The 27,250-nt window shown below is 33.6% G+C and overlaps 1 pseudogene; it reads left to right on the top strand.

The window, feature by feature from the left end:
* Window positions 1-27,012, top strand: part of LOC100010244 (cleavage and polyadenylation specificity factor subunit 5-like) — a 40,619-nt pseudogene extending 13,607 nt beyond the window's left edge.
* Window positions 27,013-27,250: the final 238 nt, after the last annotated feature.

Raw genomic sequence — 27,250 nt, 5'->3', positions numbered from 1 at the left:
CCCTGATCTCTACATGTGAAAGTGAACTTTCCCTTATATAATGTGAAAAGGAAATCACTTTAAAAGACTGATATATATTAATTTAAGGTCGCCAAGGAATTCAGCTATGTAATTCCTAAATGAAAACTCAAGTCAGCAGTCAACCTTTTATAGAGTTTAATTACAAACAGGAGGAAGAAAGGATAGAGATAGAGAGAGATAAAAGGGAGAGAGAAAGGGGAGAGAAGGGAATAGGGCTTAAATACCCCTTCTGTTTAGGCTGGGCCAAAAGGCCCAAGCCCTTAGATAGCTGAGGCAAAGAAAGGAGATCAGTCCCTATTACTCACGTGACCAAAATGGAGAAACAGTCTCAGGGGCCTCCACCTCCAGCTTCCTTCAGAGCCAACTCTCAAAGCACCACCTCTCAGACCAAAAATCTCTCCAACCAACCCCCTCAGTCCTCAGACCCCTCTATCCTTAAGGAAACCATCCAAGTTCCCTTCCCTCAGTTCTCACATCTACCAATCACTGTCCATGTCTTCCCTGTGCCAATGGTGGCTCTAGCTTAGCCCAGGACCGCCCAGAGGTCTGTGGCTTTGCACATGTCTGTTGAAGGTCATATTCTCAATAATTAAATCTTGATCCTTTGCTGCAGCCCTTCCTAAATCCTGTTAGGACTGAGTGGGGTGGAAATTGTATTTTCCAAGACCTGGTTCTGTCATTCCAAGTATCTCTATTGTATCAATTCTAAAATCAATCATGACTCAAAGAAATTCCTGTTCTATGCTTAAGCATAGGTCAAAGCCCTTTCCATTGTTCAGCAAAAGGTTTCTGTCCTAAAGTAATCTTAAGAAGGGAGGAGGAGGAACCTCCCATGCCAATGGGGTTCACATTCTAATAGAGTTCCCACTATCAATAGGAAATTTTCCAAGTATGAAATTTCCCAATGGTGAAATTTCCAACATTTATAAGTCTAAGAAATTTTAAGGTTTACAATAATCTCTTATGCCTCTTCTTTTACTTATCCATCTCCTATATGGTAACTTTCTCATTTATAAATGGACTACTTGTGTCTGTCATTTTCTTTACTAGATTAAAAATCCCTATAATAAACATTATTGTATCTCTTGTTCCATACATTTCTTTGTAAATAGTGGTAAATAAAATGGATTTTACTGAACTGAATGGAAGTTGTTATTTGAGTAGTGTTAAGTAAGTGACACATTTACATCCTGATAAGAGGGAAATATGTGAAAAAAATGAAGAAAGGAAGAGCAATAAAACATGTGTAGAAAAGAAGTCTGGTTTTAGAAAGGGAAAATTTTAAAAAATTATTAAACTAAGATGATAGTATCCATGAAAGAATTATGAGAAATATGTGAAAATATGGAAGGAAAAATAAAATTATTCAAATCCCTAGAAATCAGACAATCAAGTATAGATATTACCCTATGGTGAACAGGGATTCAAAGGTTTTTGTTTTTATTTAAGAATATTATATTAAACATTTTAACATCTTTATTTCTCAACCATCCTCTTATTTGACAATAGAATGAATACCTACTCTCTACCTAAATAAGGATGAGATAGAATTTTTGAATCATCCACTTTTCAGGGTGGAAAGGCTAGAGATTATCTAGTTCAACTTTCTTACTTTTTAGAAATGAAGAGTATTGAGAAGAATAACATCATTTAATTATAATCTTAAGAAGAATGGCAGAACCAGAACTATCAATGCCAACATTTCAAATGTCTACGCCAATTATATTTATATGCTAGATAAGGTGATCTCTCTCATAGATACTTGCATAATAAAGAGAGAAGGAAAGCTGAGAAAATACTGAGCCTTGAGAGACAAGTGGGAGTTCTCATATCATGAATTTTATCCTGTATATTGCTGAAGAATTCAATGACCTAACCCATGATATAAATTTGTTTCCAGAGAGATATTGAACATTCATCTTAGATAGGCTAAATCTCAGAGATCATCATAAAGACATTGACTTCTTAAAAACTCATGTCCCATTTTCCTTGAAAAATCAGATCATTGTTTATTTCCTATGGGGGGAAAATTGTATGATTCTTAGCTTGTAGTTAGGGCTCTCACCCTCTTATTAAACTGTCATATATCCTAATGTCTATTTATATAATTTATTACCATAGTAGAATGGAAGCAGCTTGAAAGCAGAAAATGTTTTTGTTTGGACTTGGAATCCCTATCTCCCAGGGGCACATTAGGTATTAATTGTTAGGCTGTACTTTAAAACAGGAAACCAGACTTTAAAAACATCAAGGTTAAGGGGCAGTGAAGTAGCTCAGTGGATTAAGAGCTAGACCCAGATTATGGGAAATCCTGGGTTCAATTCTGACCTCAGACATTACTAGTTGTGCAACCCTGGGCAAGTTAATCAACCCCCATTGCCTAGCCCTTGCCACTCTTCTGCCTTGGAACCAATACATAGTATTGATTCCAAGATGGAAGGTAAGAGTTATTTTGTTTGTTTGTTTTAGATCAAGATTAAAAAACAAGAAGAGAAAGTGAAGGATAACAATATGTCACTGTGGTGTGTACATTCAACAAAGGCTCAGGGAAAACAATCTCAGGAAGTCTATGCTAAGGAACATAACTAGAACAATATCTTGAGAGAAATTTGTTAGAAAACTAAACACATTTTTTCTGCAATAATCACAGTAAAAGATTGATGTTAGGAACAGATATATGACTCACAAGGGAGGAATAATGAGATAAAGGAGCATGCTGCTAGAACAGGTGATCTACTAATTAGATTGCAGTAATTTATTTCAACCTAGTTTCTGATAGAAATTATCTTGGAATTTACTAAAGAAACAAAACAGACAAATGATTTAGGGATTCAGCCTAATGAAATCAGGATGACAGAGCAGAAATAAGTTGTCATAAGGCTTTTGTAAGCAAAAGTAAAGCAAATTCTCTTGGAATACCATGATCTGTCTGGATCAAATGAGTCCAACAATGCAAAACCAGAGAAGCTAACCTTGATAACTATTACTGAACCATTAGACATCATTATTTTTTTGAGTTGATTCATGCCACAGAGGAAGTTATGAACTGACTTCCCAGTCTCTTCCACAAGGAATAATAGTTTTCTGTTGTCTAAAAAGTAGAAATCAGTATTGACAAATATACCCTACTATGTTATGAATATATTGTGTGCTTCACTCACAATTCCCATGAAGTAGAATGTAAGTTTCTTAAGAACCAGAAATATTTTATTTTTATATTTGGTCCTAGCATAGTGCCCTGGTGCATAATGGCCATATAATAAATGCTTTTTTATTGACTTGATTACATTAAAATCATAAATTAAAGTCTGAAGTAAAAGGGTAGGGAAACATTGTTTCAATCACATATTCTATCATTTTGCAGATGAGGATGGTGATACCCATTAAAGCCAAAACATTTTTCAAGGTCACAATGACCACAAAACACAAATCTGAGACTTGAAATCAAATCCTCTGGCATGAAATCCAGTCCTCTTTCCACTGCTCAAAGTCCTTAATATTTTTTGTCATGAAGTGAAGGGCCTAAATTTCCTTAAGGAGTTTTTGTCATTTTTCTTTGCTTATGTCTTCCATTAGGACATATAATATATTTGTGTTTCTAACATAACCTAAAATATTTAAAACTGTTCTTTATTTGTCATACCTCAAATGACAATAGGTCTGATTAGCTCCAATAATGAATCCCAAGTAGCTGAGTATATCTGAATTCACATTATTAAATACTATAATTGTTTAAAATATGGTCATTGGTTCCAAACCAATGGAAAGATATAGTTCTAATCTGATAGGATAGTGTAAATACATCAAGAGACATTATTTACACCACATTGTTCACACTAGATGTATTGGAGAAAAAGCTTTGATTTAAATAAAGAGAATTTTAAAATCTCTGAATGAGCATTTCAAAGATGCATGCACTAAATATAAATATATACTAAACATAAAGGTAGGTGATATATATATATATATATATATATATATATATATATGTATATATATATATATATATAATTTTAGGAGATATATCTTCCTAACTTCAGATATCAATCAGAAGACTTTTATTTTTAACTGTGTCTCAGTTTTGTTTCTTTCCAGTTCTGAGATCCTTCTCAGCTTTACCTGCAATTTCACTACTCTTCCTCTTTCTATGGACCAAACCTTGTTTGATTTTAGTCTCTAATAGTAATAAGTCCCACATATTATCATATATTCTTTCAGACCAGCATATGATGTATTCTCTCTCATGTAAACTGGAGAGAAATGGGCAGAGAGATTTCACTTATCCAAATCATCCTACCCAGAGAAACTTTGACTTTTGATTTGCCTTCTCTAACTTGAGATGAAATCTCTCCCACTAATTCATCCATATTGTCATGACCAATGGTACAAATGCTATATTGTTATGTAACATAATTATCTTTTTAAGTCAATCATGTTATATTTTATCCCTTTCAATGTTATCAATCCATCACAAGATTGCTGTCTCTTTTTCTCTAATATCAGAGCAAGTCCCCACAGGTTGTATTCCTTCCATTTTATGGCCCAGAAACTAGGCAAATGGCATCATTTGACATTAGATAATATTTTACAAAGGGATATTTACTTCAAATTTATACTAAGGATAAACAAACAAACAATGCCCTCAAAATCCTAGGGGAACAATCCCTCTAAAATCACATTTGTCTTGGGGGGAGTTGAAGGAGAGAGACTAGACTCTAAATTTAGCTTGGTTCCTATATATCATTAATTCCCTGAGTTTATTTACAAAGCTACAATTGGTTTCAGTTTCTTTTGAGCATGGGTCTTTAGCTCCCCAGAGCTTCAATGTTAAAATGTTTGCAATATCCATCCTGTGCTCTTGTATTCTTGTATATATGTGGCTAAAATTTAGAAGTCAAATGAAAGACTCTTCTCTCTGCCCCTAAAATGGAAAAAAAAAATGAACACAAAACAATCAGAGATCCAGATCTTATACTCAAAATCACTTGGCTTTGGATGGTGGGTTTGGGAAAGAAGTCTTAGGGACCAACAGTTCATGAGGCATGCACTTCTTCCTTCAGATACAAATGTTACAAAAGACAATTTTGGTGCTGAATTGGGCTATTTTAAAGTCACCTATTTTGCTTATACAGTTCATAGAAAAATACTGTTTCCAAACATGTAAGCCTCCTCAGAATGTCTTCCTATGAATATAAAGGGATTTTCTATCCTCATCCATCTTTTATGATTTGGGCATGCACCAAATCACCATTGCATTTATAATCATAAACTTCTCAGTAACATTTAACTTTTATGAAATTATAATATAAAGGAGAGTCTACTCCCTGTTTTAAATGCATAGACTAAAAAAATCACCCTATTAGTCTTGAAGACTCTCAGCTAGATCTTCTCATTCCTCTGTTGGGTACCTCCTCTGGCCACCTCTGCTTTAGGCTCAGAAGCTCTCAGCATTGTACAAAGACTGCTGGTCATGGTGGCTACAACTCATCCTGTGTTTCTTACTGAAGTTTTCAGCTTTCTACCAGAAGTCTGAATGACAAGATCAGAGGGGGAAAAAAATCATTACAAAAAGGACCTTGCAATCTAGAACTAGAACCTCCTTCATTCCACTCGTGACACCTACCCCACTGCAAAGAATAGCTTGCTGTGATCCTGAGATGAGGAGCCAGGAGAAATCATCTCCATATGCCCGGATCATCAGAATTTTCTCTGCCAGTCTGTGTCTCTGCATGAATCATATTTTGGAGACTAGAGGAAAACAATTCAAGGAAATAAACAGAGTGAGCAGGGGCACAGGCTACAATAGCTTTTTATAATCAAAATGTCAAAACATTTCTGAAGCTTATTGTGAAGTTTTGCACTAAGCTAAATGATTTTTCTTTTAATCCAGACAGTCCACTTCCTCTGTTACTTCAGTTGCTTTACATCCATAATTGTCATAACATTAGACTAGTTGAAAGCAGGATCAAATTGACCATGAGTGGACCTGGTTCAAAGAATAAAGAAAAAACAAAGGTAAAGTGTTCACTATTGGCAACTGGTACAGGAAAACAGAGCTTTAGCTTCATAATTCCTATTTCAATCAATTTTTCCTAAAGAAAATCTGTCTAGAGTCTTTGGTTCAACATGCTGCCAATGAACACAATTCAGGAGAATGATGGTTGATAGCAAAGTCATAATAAAATAGTAGCAAAAGAGTGCCTTATCTGGCTCTCCCCTTTGGTCCTATCATACTCTCAATTGTGATCAATTTGTCAATAAGCATTAATTAAGCACTACTACGTTCCAAATGATGAGCTAAGCACTAAGGGCACAACAAGGGTCAAAAGATAGTCCTTAGTGTCAAGGAACTCTTAAGTGTTTTTATCTGCTTATATGGTACATTTCCTCCAAGTAAACAACAAGAATTTTGATGTCAGACTCTGTATCATTATTTGACTTTAATGCTTAGACTCTCAGATGGTGTGTTGCACATAGTTATTTGGTCTCAAAATGTCATTTTGCTGAAAAAGGGAGCTAATGCAAATTAACAATAACAATTTATGACCAATTGATGATTATAGAAGGTTGCCTAAGACACTGAGAGGTAAGTTAACTTGCTCATGGTCACAGACTTATTATGGATCAAAAGGAGAACTTGAAACCATGTCTTCCTAACTTCCATTGCACCACACTGATTCTCTATATTTCACAGGGTATATCTTTTATAAAATTTTTAATTGAATGAAAACAAAAGATAGACAGGAATCCAAGAAATATAATGTAAAGTCCTAGTCTTGAAGAAATTATGAAAAGACAGAACATAAAGATGGGGAATTGGTAGCACAGCTTTGGGTAGGAGAAGGGGGCTATAAAGATGCCCAAAATAAATAGAACCATCATACTAGAAACAAGGAAGATGGTCAGAGTAAGACTAATAATGAGAATCACTTGTTACCTCCAGGTCCAACACTGTACCATGTGGTGGCTTCTGTTATTCCGTGTATCACTTATTGTTTAGTGTAAATAGTGTTTATAGGTCCATTTTTCTCTTGCCACATTTATCTATTGTATACATGCCATTTGCTCCTGAACTTTCTATAAAACAAAAATTAAGTTTGATTTTACTATCATTAATGTTATAAAATTAAGATAATAAATATAAATATATATAAATGAATTGAATGTTTTACATTAAAAATAACTTTTACCTTTTTACTAAGGAAGAAAAAAAAACTACTACAGGACTATTTCTTTCATCTCATGAGAAGAGGATGAGTCCAGAGCCTAGAGCAGGGGATATTGCAGTGGTCAAAGCTTTTAACATGAGTACAGTGAGCCAAGCCCATAGTTATGATACCTGAATAGTTTCCTTGAATATTCTTTCATTATCATAATTAAACAGACACTAGGTACCAAAGTTCCACAGTTATTTTTGTCAAGTGTCACATGGATCTGAAAGTCTAAAAAATAAGTAATCATACTTCAAAGTAAAATTAAGAAATTGATTTAGGGGAAGAAAACACTAAAGATGTGTTCCCTTGGGGGGCAGGTGGGTAGCTTAGGGGATTGAGATTCAAGCCTAGAGACAGGAGGTCCTAGGTTCCAATCTGATCTCAGACACTGCCCAGCTGTGTGACCCTGGGCAAGTCACTTAACCCTGATTGCTTAGCCCTTGCCACTCTTCTGCCTTGGAACCAATACACAGTATTGATTCTAAGGTGGATGGTAAGAGTTTTTTTAAAAGTGTTCTCTTGGCTGGCAAACTAATTCTCCTAAATATTTAGATAGCTGGAAAAGAAAATTAGTTCATTGGTAGAATTACTTAACCAAGAACTTTTTGGATGGATTTATTTAACTTGGAATCAGATATCACCTACTTTAAAATAAGGAATAGGATGATGTCATGAACAGGAATCCAGAGGATGCTGCATAAAGAAGCTTTGAAAGAGCCAGTGTAAGATGACAGTGATCAAAGGACATTGAATTTAAAATTAAACTATAATGAAAATTTGGGGAAGTGTTCATGCTGAAGGATGGTATGAGGAAAGTATTCAGGAAAGTAATTCTAGCTCTTTAGAGGGATAGGAATCTCTCTGAAATCCCTATGAATAAATCTGACAATGGGACTTTGGAAGTAGATCCTCTTTCTGTACAAAGTAAATCTTTAAATCAATACATACCTTAAATAAAGCTGAATTTAGGACTTCTGAAGAGTCTATGTTCATTGTGACATTATTTCTGAGAATAATCTGTAATCTGTTTAGAAAGTTATTTTTAAAAAGCATTATTCCTAATGAGAATTAATGTATCATGATAGGACAGTATTTAATGAAATGGAAATAATCCAGCTGGTTACTTGAGACTCCGTCCAACTTTTCAATGCACTTGTAGCACTTAAGTGATGAAGCAAGGCCAATTCAGGCCGTTGGTTTGGTGTCTTATTAAAGCTATGTCTTCCTTTATGATAAGATCACAAGTTATTATTCTCTTACCTGCTCTGATTTCAAAGTTCACTGAAAAGTTTCTGAAGTTTAAATTTTGAATCACCAAGAAAATATATATAATTTTATTTGATTAACTGTGGAATAAATATATTTTAGAACATGTGATGAGGGTTATTTTCTCCTCACTCCTCACCCCAGAAATTCTGGGAAGGATTAAATAGGATTTATACAGACTGAAAAGAAATAAATTGATTTAATCTCTTCTACTATTTCTAGAGGTCATTAACATGTTGATGGAATTGCTAACTCTGATATATATGATGTTAAAGAGAAGATAGAATGTAGCTATGATTTCCTGTATAATGATAAAGGATACTCTTAAAAAAAAAAGATGTGGGGCCTTTTCACTACAGGAATTCATTAAAAGGATCATTTTTGCATGACCCTGGTGCAAGTGTAATATCTGCATGGAATGACCTCAGCTTTAGACAAATTTAAACACTCACTTTTTCTGTCGTTCACAATTTCTATCTACAATCATTTTACTATATTAGTGTATATATTTATATTTTTCTATTTCCTTTGTGAAAATGTTAATACGATCTTCTTGAACAGATGATTCAGACCATTGTCCATCCAGAAATGGATTATAATTCAAACTGACAACCAGAACTAAATTGAGAATAACAGGATAAAACCAAAGCCACTAAAATGCAGGAGTGCAAGGCAATATTATGGTTTAGGCTATAACTGAGCAATTCATGTCACTGATTTTACTAAATAACATGTGAAGGAGGCAAGGTTTTATAATGAAAAGGAAACCAGATTTAGATGTCAGGATACCTGCATTCTAGTCCTGGTCTTGCCACCATCTTTTTCAGTTTAGCTTTAGGCAAGTCATTTCACAGAAGCCTTAGATTTAAAGAGACTTCATCTAGTCTTATGCATAGCTGAACAAGAATCACTTAAAAGCATTCCTGACAGTTGTCCAAAATCTGCTTGAAAAACTATAGTGACTTCAGTTACTTCCATTCTGACTTGGGACATGAGTTTCAAGGATGGCTTGGCTATTTACCCAATAAAAATAGAAGAATAGCTTTATCTCTCCAGGCCTCATTTTCCTCAAATCTAAAATTATAGGATTGGATTAAAATAACAGTTTTTAAAATGTTTTCTGACAACTCCTAGAGATCCTAAGACACTTTCAGGGGGCCTATAAGGTCAAACTATTTCCCTAATGATACAAAGATGTTTTGATTTGTAATACAGTAATTTTGTTTATTTTTTACTTTTATGTCTTTTTGTTTAAATTTTTATTTTATTGTCATGAAAACACCCTTCCATATTGGTCATTACTGTAAGAGCACACTTATAAATACACTGATGTGAAAGACAATTCCAATAGTTCTTTCTCTGGAGTTGGATAGCAACCCCATCATAAGTGTTTCAGGATTGTCCCAAATCATTGCACTGCTGACAGGAGCCAATTTTTCACAGATAATCAATATGCAATATTGCTGTTATTGTATACAATATTCTCCCAGTTCTATTTATTGCACTCTCCACCCGTTCCTACAGATCTTTCAGATTTTTTTGAAATCATCTTGCTTATCATTTCTCATAGCACAATAGAATTCCATCACCAACATCTACCACAATTTGTTCAACCATTCTCCAACTGATGGACTAATACAGTGAATTTTAAAAAAATATGACCCACAAGGGGGCAGCTGGGTGGCTCAGTGGATTGAGGACCAGACCTAGAGATGAGAGGTCCTAGGTTCAAATCTGGTCTCAGACACTTCCCAGTTGTGTGACCCTGGGCAAGTCACTTGACCCCCATTGCCTAGCCCTTACCACTCTTCTGCCTTGGAGCCAATACACAGTATTGACTCCAAGATGGAAGGTAAGTGTTTTAATTTAAATATATATATATATATATATATATATATATATATATATATATATATATATGACCCACAGAACAGCTCCTCATAGCTTCCTCAGAACTTCTTTCTAAAAATCAGTACCTTCCATTTTAGAATCAATACTGTGAATTGGTTCCAAGGAAGAAGAGTGGTAGGGACTAGGAAATGAGGGTTAAGTGACTTCCCCAGGGTGACACTGCTAGGAAATGTCTGAGGCTAGATTTGACCTCAGGACCTCCCATCTCTTGGCCTGGCTCTCATGTGAAGGAAATTTACCCTCCTCCTTTTCTGGGGGGAATTAAAGCACAATTAAAATTAGAGCTAAAAAATTGGAAAAACATTAACTGTTCTTACGTAGAATGAGCTAATATAATAAAAATTCAGTGCCAGACCAATCAAACTACCCAAAACCTTTTTTATAGAATTAGAAAAAATTATAATGAAGTTCATCAGAAGAACAAAAGATAAAAAATATCAAGGGAGCTAATGAAAAAAAAATATGAAGGATAGGGACCTAGCAGTACCAGATCTTAAACTGTTCTGTAAATCAGTGATCATCAAAACAATATGATATTGGCTAAGAGACAGAAAAGTGGATCAATGGAATACCTCAGGAAGCTACTGTTTGATAAACCCAAGGATCCTACCTTTCTGGGACAAGGACTCAGTATTTGACAAAAACTGCTGGGGAAATTGGAAAAGAGTATTTGAAAAATTAGATTTAGATCAACATCTCAACTATAAGGGTAATTTTAGGGTTGTGACTTAATCTAAATTAATTTGGTTGCCAAAGAAAATCCCAAATAAAATACCCAAGTCAGTTTGGAAATTTATGGTGATTTTAATTAATATAAAGCAAAGAAATTAAGGAGAAGGGAGAGAGGGGGTATAGGATTTCTCCTGCCTGGCCTTTTCCAGGGGGAGTTCAAAGACCTCTGCCACGAGGTCTTTGAAGAAGATTAGAGGCTTTCCTAAGAGGATAGTGTTTCAAAGGTAAAAGGGAAAAGAATCAGCCTAAACTCTGAGAGAGCTCAGTGAAGATGCCTCAGTGAAGTAGCATGAACTAGGCTTCTAAGCTTCTCCCAATAGAGTATCAAGGAAAACTCACCCCCAAACCCAGACAATAGCTTCCGCCATGCCAAGATGCCAAAACACTCAGCAAGCTGCCACCAGAGTCACCTCTCCACGGAAAGAGCCTGGAGAGGACATGAAATATATAGAAGGTTTTTACATCACTTTCCTGCTTCTCACATGTACTAATGGTAGCTTAAGTATGGGTGTAGACATTCCTGTTTTTGTTAGACTAAGTAGGGTGTAGTAATCTAAAGTTCACACACACCCTATACCAAAATAAATTAAAAATGGGTAAAAGACAAATATAAAGAGTGAAATTATAAGTAAATAAGAGAACATAGAAGAGTATACTGTCAGATCTATGGGGAAGGGAAGAATTTAAGACCAAGCAAGAGACAGAGAACATTACAAGATGTAAAATGAATAATTGTTATTACATTAAATATAAAAGGTTTTGTACAAACAAAACCAGTGAAAACCAAAATTATATGGGAAGCAACACACCAGGAAAAAAACATTTATAACAAAAATTTCTGACAAAGTTCTAATTTCTCAAACATATAAGGAATTAAGTCAAATGTACAAGAAATCAAGCCATTCCCCAATTGACAAATGATCAAGGGATATGAATAGGCAATTTTTCAGATAAAGAAATCAAATTATAATAATCATGTGAAAAATGTTCTAAATTATTAGTGAAATTCTAAATGATTGGATAAATGCAAATCAAAGAAACTCTGAGGTACTACCTCACATCTAGCAGAGTGGCCAATATCACAGTAAAGGAAAATAATAAATGTTGGAAGTAATGTGGCAAAATTGAAACACTAATGCATTTCTGGTGGAGTTGAGAATTGTCCCAACCATTCTGGAGGACAATTTGAAATTATGCTCAAAGGGCTTTAAAAGAAAGCATTCCCTTTGATCCAATCATACCACTACTAGGTTTGTACCTGAATGAGACTAAAAAAAGTTTGTAGAAAAATATCTGTAGCCACACTTTTTGTGTTGGCAAAATTTTTGAAAATATGGGGTTGTCCCTCAAATGAGGAATGGCTGAACAAATTGTGATAAATGATGCTAACAAAATATTATTGTGCTAAAATGAATGATGAACTGCTTGTTTTCTACAAAAATGGGGAGGATATCCATGAACTGATGAGGAAAAGAAATGAGCAGAATCAGGAGAACATTATACACAATAAGTGAAACCTTATGGGACAATCAAATGTAACAGACTTTGCTACTAATAACAATGCAAATACAGTTCTGAGAGACTTATGAGAAAGAAAACTATCCACATCTAGAGAAAGAACTGTGGGAGTAGAAACACAGAAGAAAAGCACATGATTTATCACTTGTTTATTTGGGTATATGATTTGGGATTTTAGTTTTAAAAGATTACTCCATTATAAAAATGAAAAATAAAAATATGGAAATAGGTATTGACTGATAATACATGTATCACCCAGAAGAATTGCTTGTCAGCTGTGGGAGGAGGGAGAGAAAAGTGGATGGAGAGATGTGAATCTTAAAACTACTTAGACTCTACTTTAGATGATTTGATTAAGCTATTCCCCATTTTTAACAATGAAGATACTTAATCAGGAATGTATTGAGAACTTTTAAAATTACTCCACCCTACTCAGACAGTACCTTAGGGGAAGATAAAGTTGCAAACTCCTGATTGAACAATAAAAAGTCCCTAACTCATACTTATAGTAAAGCTAGAACCTTAAGCTAGGTCTATTTTTAGATCTAATACAAAAAGGTGCTAAGTACCTATAAAGGTTAAATTAGTACCTAAACGGTAATTTAATAAAGCAACTTACAAAAGGCAAGCTTAACAAAAGAGGTGTGAAGTACTCAGAGAATTTAATCTAACCAGAGAAGGTGAGAACCAAAGAAGATGAGAACTAAGAATGGGCAGTCCTGGGAAAAGTGTCTACTGTGATTGGTAGATGTGAAAATTTAGGGGAGGTGACATAAGAGAAAATTTCTTTAAAAGGTTCAGGTAATTCAGTTTGGTTTGGAAGTCAGTTTAGGAGTAGCTGAAGTTCGGAGTTGGAGTTAGTTGGAGTTCCGAGTTGAAGGGAGAGACATTTTGAATTGAGTTAGCAATTGAATTCAGTTTGGAGAGGATTTCAGTTTGGAGTAAAAGAACCCAGCTTGGAGACGATATTGTGGTGAATGATAAAGACTGACTCGCTCTCCCTTAAGCTCAGACCTAGGCCATTTTGGCCTAGGCCTTTTTATACTGCTTGGCTCAGCCTGAGCCAGAGCAATTAATTCTCTCTCTCTCTCTCTCTCTCTCTCTCTCTCTCCCTTCCCTTAATTCCTTCATTAATATTAATTAAAATCTCCATAAATCCCCATCTGACCCTGGTATTTTTCATATCTGGGAATTTCCCATGGCAACCACTTATTTAGATTTTAAGTCAAAACACTAAAAATTTTCTTTACCAGTTTGGCCAAAACCTTTATAGAGTTTGGCATTTACAGTTTTTAACATTTACAGAGAACAAGAATCAGGTAACCATGGAAAAATACTTTTAAAATTAATTAATTAATTAAAAATACAGTTTTAAAAAAGCAGTCACATATGCAGATAACTCCTTTTTAAAAAGAACGTATAGTACCTTTACATAATCTTGCTTCCCTCCTCTTCCATTTCACCATGTTAAATCCTTGTTATGTAGCTTTCAACTTCATTATTCAACAATATTTCATCTTTACAAACTTATCAATAGCCTCTTATCAGACAGCCTTTTCTTCATTCCCCCCCTTCTTGAATTTTTTATAGAATTCATTTATTCTGTCTATTACTAGTCAAGAAGTATTAGACAGTAACCATGTGCCAATATTTCTATTAAACACTAGGGATACAAAGACAAGTAAAAATAAAAAAGTAAAACAAAACAAAACAAAACAAAAAGCAGTGTTGCTTTCCAAGTAATGTGGGGAATAACATGAATCAATTACATACAAATAAGATTCAATTACATACTCTTTACCATATTATTTTTTGGGGACACTCTCTTATCCTGTTGAATTTTGTTATCCTATTCTTTTGTCTACGTGTCTAAGTTCTGCTTCTCAGTTTACTTTGATAGATTATCATTCATGTTACTCTTTCAATAGTGAGTATACCCCAATGGATCTGAAAAAAAAAAATCTATAGAAAAAAGAACAATCATTCTTCCAAATTGGCATGCAAAGAAGGCTTTGAAATTATAATTGCCAATCTGTGCCTTCAAGTATTTGAGAAAATGCATGCCACTCCCCACTTCATCTTAGTTGGAGGAAGCAGAAGGAGGCAATGAAATGGGAATGGAAATGTCTTGATAAATATGATTGTTCAAAAATAAAGCTAACATAATAACAATAGCTAGATATATATATAGATATCTATGTTAATATCTATCTATCCATTCATTTATCCATCTATCTACATATCAATGAAGATAACACTTTTTGAAATGGATGACATTGTTATTCTGTTAATATACCAATCTGAAGGTTCTCTCAGGTGCATCTTCACTTCATTCTGCTCCTGAAAATAAGTCATCTAAGGTGTTGATGTTACAATGGAAGCAGTAATAAATTCTACATCAAGAGAAGAATCCCAGACTTCCTATAGGAATATGAAAAAAATGACTAATAATTAGAGAAATACAAATTAAGTCATTTCTGAGATTTGAGCTGCAACCCATCAGACTGAAAAAGAGAATGAAAAAGAAAAAAGATAAAGATTGGAATATTAGTGGGCAAAAAACCACATTGACACTTTTTTTGGTCTGTCTGTCAATGGGTATAACCATTATGGAAAACAGTATAATTTATTCACAAAAGGTTTCTAATCAGATCTTGCCCTTTGATCTAGCTAGATATCAGTAATATTCGCAGAATCAAAAAATATATAAAATAAATAAGAAAAGGTTCTATGGATACAAAATTATTTATAGTAGCTCTTTTGTGGAGAAAAAACCTGAAGGGGTTATTATCAACTAAAAAATGGCAGAATAAGTTCTGCCATATGAATGAGATAGAATATTATTATGATGTAAGATAAGGAAAGAAATAATATTTGTTGCAAAGTGAAGTAAGCAGAATTAGAAGTGTTTATAATATCAATATTGCTAAAATAAACAATTATTAAAACTTTAAAACTGTTGAAGATGAGTACAATTAGCCAAAGAGTTTAAAAATAAGAACACTTTAAACAAACAAAAAAACTTTGAAAGCTATAAGAACAATATCAATGCAGTGACTATCCATGATTTTAGAGAAATAATTATGATGAAACATATTTTCTACATCCTGCCAGACAGGTTATGGGCTTATTATATTGCACCAATAAGATAAATTTTGTATATAGTCAATGAGGGAATTTGTTTTGTAAAGTTATGAATATTTGTTTAAAGGATTTTTCCTTTTTTTCCTTAGTGAGGTAAAGGGTGAAAAGAAAATAGCTTTCTGTTGAATATAAAAATTTCCATATTACCCCAAAAATGTGAAGATGCTTTTCTAACAAAATAAAATACTTAAGGAAAACTAATAATATAATATCATCATCTCAAAATGTATGAAATATTCCATAGCTGCACCCAAATAGAAATTGTATCTTCTTTTACTTTTTCAATTTTTTCTAGCAAATAAATACTTAAAATTTAGATATACTGTAGTTGGAATTAAACCCACATAGAAAACAAATAAATAAAATCTTAAAATCAATGACAATGTGGAGAAAGCCTGTATTACTGAATTTCTTAGGCTTCATTTAACAGATTAGTTTCTGGTCTAATGAGAACACTTTCAAAATCAGACAACAACTAAGAAATATCTACATCTACAATAAGACTTTTTAATATTATAACACATAAAGAGAATAATACTAAGGTAGTGTTTGTGTGAGTGGATAATGGAAATGATTAGCATGTTATAAAGAGAAACGCCTTGTTACTGTGGATACAGAATAGGCTGGCATTCCAAGACGGAAGAGTAGGTTCAAATCCTTGCTAACACATATAACTATGTACAATTGGAAAGTCACTTAAATTCTCAAGACTTCAGAAGACTATCTAACACTATAAGTTGGAAATATCATACCAATGAATGCCTAAATATCATATATGTAGAAAGTCCACAATAGTCTTCCTGTCTTGGTTAAAATTATGCTCTCCATCCACTAAAATCTCTAGATCTTTGTGCTATAACACTAGTGATATTTTAAACTTTATAACTCTCCCTAATGCTATCTAAATTTTATTTTATTAGCTAGCAATTTATTTTAATACTTATTCTGATATTCTTCTTGATATATATGTATATAGACATGTATGGAGAAAGAGACATATATTATTCCAAATTTTCCATCATTACCAGATTCATAATTCCATATATACATATTTATGAAATAATGATAGCTGGCATTTACATAATATAAAATTTGTAAAATTTTAAAAAATATTTTCTGGTTTTATTCTCACAACAACACTTGGTAAAGGTGCTATTATGTTCATTTTACCCATGAGGGAGCTGAGACAGAGAGTTTTAGTGATTTGCCAAGAATCAAATAGCTGAGTGTCTGACACTTGATTTGAATTAAAATCTTCCTTAGTTCAGGTCCCATACTTTATCCAGTATGCCATGTAACTCCTATTTCAAATAGATAGATAGATAGATAGATAGATAGATAGATAGATAGATAGATAGATAGATAGATAGATAGATAGAAATCTATTTCTATCTAAATTGAGACATAGACATATCTCTGTAATCATATTTTACATACATACATACATATAAAATATGAATTCTAATTTCTAGATGTCTAATATTTGGAAAGTTGGGGAAAGAAATTGATTAATTTCCTGGAAAAGGTCTACATGGACACATCATGAAAAGAAATTACAGACTTCAGTGTTAGAGCTCAGTTATTGAGACTTTGGGATTTGTATCTAAGTACCAGGGTCTACCCCCCCCCCAAAAAAAAAGGAGTAAAGGATAATATAAGAGCATAAATTGGAGTTAAAAGGACCCTTCATCACAGGTAGGGCCAGATAGGGATAATAGCACTAGAGCTTGATGAGAAGGTAGTGTTATAGAAATCAAAAACTTGGAGCAAGAAGAGAAGTTAGAGATCAATTAGTCCTAAGATATCAACTAATACAACCTCTTTATTCTACAGATAAGAACACTGAGGCTACAAAATGGAAGTGATTTGGCCAAGATCACCCAGAATCTAAGGAGAATTAGTTGAAATGTAAATCCAGGACAAACAATCAAATTACTGGGAATTCTAGTTGTATAAAATCTTCAAACAATATTGATTAAACATTTATTGTGTTTACTATTTGCCAGGCACTGTTCTTAAAGCTGGAGTTAAAAAATGGTCAGATAAATCTCTCTCTCAAAGTAAAAGAGGGAAAAAAATTCAAATGACTATATATGAACAAAACATAAAAAGAAATTTGAATTTGGCAAGAATCATACAGTTAGTATGCTGTAAAGGAAGGATATAAATTAAGGTCTTTCTAAGTCCCACATTGGTCCTTTGTTCATTTATCATACTAATTCATCTAATGAGCCTAAAAAAAACTAGTAACTACTCAAGGGTATTTTCTATTAGAAAATTTCTAAAGAATTCTCTCTTCTAGTTAACCTTTTACCTTTTCGTGTGGCTTATCTCACTTCAGAGGAAATGATATATCAGCTATCAGATTTTGTCTTTTGTATCATGTAATGCCATTGTTTTACTACAGGGATCTGGATATAGACTAATATGATTATATGACTAGATGATAGACTATTATAATAATTGCTGGCATTAAAATTTTAGTTTTAGATCTACTCAGTCTCAATAGAGTTCAGTGTTTTACAGGTATGGGAGATAATTTAATTTCTCCAAATACAAGTTATTGATTCTCATCAACCTAAGATAAAAGGGAAAAGAAAAATTTTGCATGTGAAGAGATACTTAATGCTTTGATCTAACATCACATAATTTAGAGTGATCTCCATTGTATTAAACTTCTAGAATATTTCCCTATATTGGGGAACTGGGGGAAAGGTAGATTATTAATCCTGACTACAGTCTCATTGAAATAGAAAAAGATCTTTTGCAAAAAAAAAAAAGTTGAAAAATCCAACAACTCACTGTAATTGGGATAGACGATGATATTCTTATTTGTCTATCCTCTGAAAACTACCAAAAGGTCCTTGATCCAATGGGATTTTGAGTAACTTTAAAAAAAAGTTTTGACCATTTAGCTTTATTGATAAATATTACATAAATTATGATACAGTTGATTATTGTGAGGTATAATTCAGTGAAGGATTTTGCAGTAAGAATGACCTTTTAAAACTAATCAAAAGATAATATTTAATTCTCTGATCCCACTTGTGAAATGAGTAATATAAAAATGCCACATCAATGTTAACTTGTGTTACTATTTGTCAAAGTGATATTAGTTAATCAAAACAAAACAACAACTTCCCATTATTTCTTGAAGAACAAAAAATGAAGCCAAAAAGGAAAAAGAAAATTGCTCAAGAATAAGTCTGTAAGGAAGTTTGTTCTTGCATTTCTCATCATATTTTCTTTTATAACTATCATGAATTAAAATGCCATTTTATGCAGTTCATAATTCTTGGAAATCATGAAACATGACTACAAAATCATTCATGTCTCTTAAGGGTCAAATATGAGATGACTATGTATTTAATTTATTCATATTAAATTATCATTCCATTTGCAAATTTCGTAGATCCACAAAGTCAGCATAACTTGTCAGGATAACTAAGAGAAAAAATGACAAAGATTCAGGTATTGTAATTATTCTTTCAGCAACAGCTTGACACAGAGGAAAGAATATTAGACTTAGAGTTTAAATACATGGACAAACTTTTTCAGCAGTTACTAGTTTTGTGACCTTGGATATGTCAAATGATCTACATGTGCCTCAGTTAAATTTCTGGGGGAAAAAGATCCTGAGAGTCTATATAGTCTAATCTCATTTTATGGATAAAAAACCTAAAGGTTAAAATATTAAGTGTCTATCTAGTCCAATAAAACACAGGGAAAACCTCAGAGGAAAGAATCAAACACAGGTCTCCTGATTCAAGACCCTATGTCTTTTCTCCTGTAAATGTTTTCTCTCAATAATGAATAAGGTAATAAGGATCTTATGATGGTAATGATAATAATACCCATCCTGTAAAATTCATAGATTTAGAATGATCCAATGAAATAATGATCATCAAAATATTTTATGTTATTAAGCACTATACAAAGTCAAAGCTGATATTTCCCAGGGTTTCATAAGTAAAGAGAGAAGCATTACACAGGGTTATTATGCCTGTAATCTAAATATTGCAAAATCCATCTTTCAATAATTATAAGCATTAAAAGGCAAAACATGTACTTGGGCAATGATAGTTGTGAACAAGGTGCCAACCTTCTTTATCATCACCAGTGGCATCTGCAGATGAATTTCCACAAATGGGTTGATGGGTAAAGCCCTGAGAATGACATCACACACACACACACACACACACACACACACACATCACTAATATTATTGCCAGTGAAGCTCTGACAGTCATCATTTGAGTAATCAATTAATCAAAGTGTAAAGTATCTCTACCAATTGCTACCTGCAGGGTAGGCAAACCAACTTAGCTGATGTTGTTAGATACCCTAAAGAAATAAAATAGGTAGCATGTGCCAACTACCACCACTACCTTGATCAGTGTTTCACTCCACTCCTCTGATAGGGTTTACCCTGGACCTTGAAGCCCAAAGTCATGAAAACAGCAACACTTCAAATCCACTTCCCACAGTCATCATCCCAGGAAACTATCTGTGGAGATGCTTCCTGGTGACTGCTCCCACAGGGGCTATGCCCACAGGTAATAAAGACCCAGAAAAGAATGCTCTTGTTATCAATGACTTTGGCATTGTCACGTGATTCCAAATCAGAAAATGTTATGGTTTTGTCTGTGAATATAACATTTTAAAAGAGGCAATAATTTGCTTTTTTGTATATGTAAAATATACAAATACATATATATGCCTGTGTATACATATATGCATAAGACATAATTCTTGTCCTCATTAAGCTGATAAGACAAAACAGTGTATGATAGCTATATTAGAGAGGTTCAAAACAGATAGTTACGTTGTATCTTAGATCCTATGTCATTCATTCTTTCTATCTGTGGAATAAAAAACCTCAATCAGTGCCTAACACAGTGCCAATACATAGTAGGCATTTAATAAATATTGATTGATTGAATGGTTGATCAGGGGTCCCATGAATAGGTATACAAATAGATATTTCCCTAGAAATGAATTATAATGTTTATATCTGTATGCACAATTATACATGTGCATGTATACATGTTTCATTTCAATAAATATATTAAATTGATGAAACATCACGTGTGATAAATGTATAAATCTTTATATATACATATGATAAATTTATATGTAGACATGCTACAATGCTATTATATAGAATGACATGACATATGATATGATATGATATGATATGATATGATATGATATAGCAATTATTACACTGGCATAGTGAACTCCCAGTAGAGAAACTCTCTCCCAATCAAGATCATCAACTATTGTAAAACTTACAGATGGAGATGTAGACAGTTGAATGGAACATATATGAGGGGAATTGATTTTCCTTGGGTCATACAGCCACTAAGTAACAAAAGTCCAATTTAAACTAGTCTTTTTTTTTTTTCTGAGCATAAAGCAGGCTGCTTGTCCATTATAACACACTGCCTATTTTATATTTTTCTATTACCAGAATGGCATTGAAACAGAGCAGGCATTGATGATACATCATTTTTATAGTTTTACTGATTTTCCAAAATATGAACATATCTAGGCAGATACTTTTTTAATGATATATAGAACTGGTATAAGGCAGCTCGGTGACACAGCAGAGAAAATGTTGAACTTGTCCAGAAGATCTGAGGTGGATTCCTGCCTGAGACACATATTAGCTATATGATTTGGGACAACTCACTTGATGTCTCTCAATTTCAATGCTCTCACCTAAAAAGGATAGTAAGAGAAATGTTGTTGAGAGGATCAGATGAAATACTCACTGCAGCTCTTAAAATGTTTTACTAATGATCGATATCATTATTATCATCACCAATATCATCATCACATTGTTGCTGCTATTAGAACTGATAATTTTTAAAAGACTTGCATAAAATCTCAACAGTAGGAAACACTATCAGGCTAGTTTTACTTCTTAATATGGATAGGAAGGGAGATGAATAGAGAGAGAGTGTGTGAGAGAGAAAAAGAGTGGGAGAGAGAGAAATTTGGAGATGTGTATATTTACTTACATATTTATAAATATATAAAGAATAGGTATATTTCAACTTTATGTATATATGTATATTGTCTACTGCAGAATATATGTGTGACTCTATTTATGGTTATAGTGCTCATGTAGTACTCATTCTACTTAGTTACATAAATAATATTTTCTCTTTATAAATTACCAAATATATGAAGAATAAGTTACAGCTTTATTCTCTCTATATAGGCAAACTGAAGGAATAATCAGTGTTAAGTGGAAAGATTCCTACTCTTTTTCCCTGGGCCACATTTCAAAGGCTGTCAAACAGGCAACTTCACTGAAGCTCTGGCCAATTCACTGTAATTTCAGTAAGATCTTTTTCTAAGAATGATTTTTCCTTCCAGACATTTGGATTCCTGCAAAAAAATGAAGGAATCCAAAAATGGCTACTACTATCCTTTGAAATAGTTTATGGACTATAATAAAAACCAAATGGTTGTGATAGGGAGTCATAATGAATGTAGTGATTAACTAATAAGAAACAAATAGAATATTAGTCATCTGTTAACTGGTATATTCCTTCATCTCGATCATACAGTTTTGGAGAAAAATCTTTCTTACAGGTCTTAACATTTTAAGTTCTTAAATACATCATAAATGACTGTTAACTAAATGATAGAAGAGGATAACACTATTGGGGCTATTCCTTCAATTTATTTGTTAAATCCTCAAATACAGGTCACTACTTTGAGTTCTAGGGGTAGCTATGTAGTAGAATATTTATAAAGCTATACCTTTTGAGCTCCTGTTGGACTACTTTTCATTTAAAAATCAACTAATATATTCAATTAGGCCTGATCAAAGGACTTTAGGCAAGTACAAAACATTGTCCCTGAAATCCTTGGGAATGATGACAGAGTATATAGAAAAATGTAGCTGAAACTTAAAATATATTATCAATGAGGTATCCATTTGGGATATATGAAAACCAACCAGTATTTCATTCTATGAAACTGTTGTCTATGATCTTTATATAATTCCTCTTGAATGTAGCTCTCTGTTAGGTGGGCCACTCAGCATCAGCTCCTTTCCTAAATCCAAAGCTGAAATTTCTTTGCAGTAGAAAGGCTCACTCATGCTTGAGGATGCTGGCATCTTCCTCTGATGTTAAGATCAATATTTCTTCCAGGTGCTCATTTCCCAAATATCCTCCTTTTCACATTTCCCTTGATGGTGGTGGGAGAGTGTGCTTTGTTTCTTCTGTGTTTGATTCATTTGTATAATTTGCCCAGAAGCATAAATCAAAGACTTTGTTTTACCAAAATATTCAAAGTTTTCCTATTGAACAAAACGTCTTTCATTCCTTTTCTATTCAAGTGTCTCCACAATTTGGATCTACCCTTATTATTACCCTTGTTATATAGTCATTATCCCCTACAGTCCCTTGCACCGAGTGCAACACAACTGAATTGTCTGAAATTTTTCTCAATCCTTTGTCATCTTCACCTCCTTTAGCATGCCCACTGCTCTTCTTTCTTTCTCAATGATATTCATTGTTCATACTGTTCCTTCTACTTGAATAGTTCTCACTGTCCTTTTCTGCCTCAGAAAGTGGACAAGCTCAACTTAAATGACTGCCACCTTATTCATTAAACTTTCCTTTAGTTTCTGCAGCAGCCAAAGATTTTTCTCATGAATCTATCATACCAGCTTTTTTTTTCCCTGCACCATAATAACGTGCTTATAATATCATATGGGATTCTTATTTCTGTCTATTTTATTATTATCCTAAACTATAAGCTTCATGAAAGTGGGTACCCTGACATATTCAGTCATTATCCCCTACAGCTCCTAGCACAGAGCACAACACAGAACTGAATTGTCTGAGATTTTTCACAATCCTTTGTCATCTTCACCTCCTTTAGATATACTATATTCTAAATGCCCAGAGAAAGCTCTCTACAGTACTTGCCTCCACTTTCTTTCCTCACACTCTCCTCTTAAGTCTCTGCTGTCTGGATATTGATCTCATCATTCCATTGAAAGTGCTCTCTCCAAAGTTACTAATATTCTCTCAGTTGACCAACAATAATGAACTTTTCATAATTTTTATTCTTTTCTGTGGCATTTGACACAGTTAATCACCCTCTTCTTGATACTCTTTTCTGTCTGTTTTCATGACATTATTCTCTGCAGCTTATCTCCCTAATTATCTGTCACTCTGCAATTTTCCTTGCTGAAAATTCATTCAGATCATGCTTGCTTACTGCGGGTGTCCCAAATGGCTCTGTCTTAAGACTGTCTTCCATTTTCCAACCATAAATATTTCACCCGGTGAGTTCATCATCTTTCATGAATTCAATGACCATTTGTGTGCTGGATTATTCTCAAATTGTCTGATTCAGCCTTATTCTTTCTACTTCCCTTCAGTGTCAGACATATAGCTATTAGGCACCTTGAATTAAATGTCATTTAAACATCTTAAATTCAATATATCCAAAACAAAACTCATTATCTTCTACCCACATCTTCCTCATTCCATATTGTCCAACTGCTTTCAAAAGCATTATTATCCTCCCAATTACCCAGGCCTATATCCCAAATATGATCCAAGGCTCCTTATTTTCTCTTATTGCCTATATCTAATTAGGTGAGAAATTCTGTCATTTCTACCTTCATAACATTTCCTGTATATGACCTTTTCTCTCCTCTGTTTCTATTGAGCATCCCCTAATCATCTCATATGTGAACAGTTTCAATAGTTTGATGTTTTTTTTGTTTGTTTTGCCTGCCACAAATCTCTTCCCCATTTCATCTTCCACTCAGCTATCAGTGATTTCTTAATGCACAGGTCTAACCATGCCCTCCTCCTACTCAACAAACTCCAACTCACCTCTAGGATTAATTATAAAACTGTCTGTTTTCACTTTCAAAATCCTTCTCATCTAAACCTCTCCTATTTTTTCAGTACTTACTCCAATCTACTACCTATTCTGTGATGTAGTAACTGATCTTCTTGTTATTCCTTGAGCAGAACACTTCATTTCCCAAATGGGTATTTTTTTTTTCTGGCTATCTCCTTTGCATAGAACACTTTACCTCTTCATCTCTGACTTCCCTGACTTCCTTTGAGTACCAGCAAAATCTTATCTCCTACAAGAAGTTTTCCTGCTTCCCATTATTTCCAGGAACTTCTCTCTATCAGTTATTTCTAAATTTACACAGCAGATTTTTTTTTACACATGCTTGTTTTCATGTTCTTTCCTTCATTTATTTGTAAGATCCTCAAGAACAGGGACTACTTTGGTCTTTCTTTGTATTCCCAGTGCTTAAGATAGTGTCTGGCTCATAGGAGGCATTTAATCAATTTTCATAGATTGCTTCACTCAATACTCCCCCAGTCACATCACCTTCATTTAGCAGGGATCTTTTCTATATGTCTTTGATTCGATCTAACTTTTTTCATCCATTTTTGCTCCTCTTAGTTACATGTCTACTTCCTCTGTAACCATCTTATCAGATAAAATTTTAAGGTAAAAGTGTGGTAATTTCTCTATTCAGGAGAAGGAAACAAGTTATTGTAATATATTTTGCAAATTTTCCATGTATCTTCTGTTTGAAGCAATCTTCTATTTTAATTTTGCTTTGCTTTGCTTTTTTCCAGGTTTCCTTAAATTACTTTTTCTCTCTCCACTCACCCTCCAAGTTTGATAAGACAATTTGCTGTCCTTCATATGCATTTCCAAATGAGTTTGCATTCTACTCTCAATTTTCCTTGGATTAGCAGCTATCTCTCTCCATTGGGTAAATAAGTTAAATGTTTGATTAACGAAAAGGTTTTGTTGGACTCTATTAATCACTTTGTTACAAATATTTAACTTGGTTTTACATTATAGGTAAAAACTCTTAGTGTCAATGTCATTTCTGTATTCCATTTCCCATTTTTAAGATAATTCAACAGCATGTTTAAATAATTTTAGTTTATTCTTAATTATATAATTTTATAGTTTTTTAGTTGTTAATATTTTTTATGGTTTATTGTAAACTCTATTCTGAGCTTTGACACTTTGATGGTATGATTACCAAAAGCATAAAAGGTATGTTTTTAAGATATCAGATTCAGTGAAAGATATTTTTGAAAACCAGATGGAAAAATTGAGTATTCCTGCCTCTTTCATTTCAAAACAAACCATGGAGATTTCTGCCTGTCATTTATATCTGCTTTCACTTTTGCCTCCCTTTTCATGGCCAGAAGCTTCTCTGCTCCAAAATGTAATGTATCTGGATTTCTTTTCCAAAATGGAGCCACCATTTTACCCCTACTCATTCATTCTGAGGGAGCAACACAATGTTTTTTTTTCAGAATTTTAACTTAAAACAATCAGCAATACTGAACTGGTAGATACCTCTGTTAGAAATTATATTTGTTTCCTATAGACTAGACAAAATTTTCCTTAATGTGGCAAGGAAATGATTCCCATGATTTGATTCACTGGGATCTAAAAGGCTCAGTCCATGAGGAGTTGGCATGCTTCAGATTTAAAGGAATATGCACTGCCCTTCAAGTCAACAAAACTTGATGAGTTGATATTTAATTAAGGGCTACTAAGAAACAAGAGCAAAGCTACATCCACCTCAATCAATGCTATATTATTATTGAATCCTATTTTTGACCAAATACATATGGTATTGTTTTTGTCTAGGCTGAACTCAAACCATTCCAGAGGTTCAGGTTCAGGATTAGAATGCAATGAAACACTCTTGGAACATATGTAGAGGGTGTTTTCATTGTTCATGAGCACCAGTTACCCCATGTGTTACTCCTACAGCTGGGCACAACTTTTTTCAAACTACTTGGTGGTGAACTTAATCTAGGAGAAGATGAAGTAGAAGGACTCAAATGTTTAATGACAGAGATACTGGGGCACCAAGATGGAGTTCTGCAAGATTGGGTCACTGATGACTTCATTGGTAATTGGTGGAGACCAAATTTTGAACCCCCACAGTACCCATATATTCCAGCACATATTACAAAGACTAAAGAGCAAAAAAAAAAACTCTTTTTGGTTGAGCTTCAAGAAAAAGCCTTGTTTGAGGTCCCCAAAAATTACAAACTGGTAGCTGCACCATTGTTTGAATTATATGACAATGCCCCCAGGATATGGACCTATCATTACCAGTCTTCCTCAGCTTTTGAGCAGGGTCAATTTTATTTACAACTGAATTCCTGAGTCATGGAGGAGTAAAAGAAGCTGTCTCTGTGAGCACAGCTATACACTGTAGAAGAAGACGAATAAACAGGATAGGAAGTTTCTTTTTGTTTTCCCCTTTTTGCCTCAGATTGTTCCCCAAAATTGCCTCATACTTTATATTGTTCACATAATAAAGTGAATCTGATGAACTGTCCTAGATAGAGGTGTAAACAAATGTGATAAAGTATTTTTCACTTTTGGCTCTACCC

Source organism: Monodelphis domestica, chromosome 1 (genome assembly GCF_027887165.1).
Source record: "Monodelphis domestica isolate mMonDom1 chromosome 1, mMonDom1.pri, whole genome shotgun sequence".
In the NCBI taxonomy this organism is placed as follows: domain Eukaryota; kingdom Metazoa; phylum Chordata; class Mammalia; order Didelphimorphia; family Didelphidae; genus Monodelphis; species Monodelphis domestica.
The sequence above is the reverse complement of the archived record's forward strand: the minus strand, read 5'-3'. Positions and strand labels throughout refer to the sequence as shown.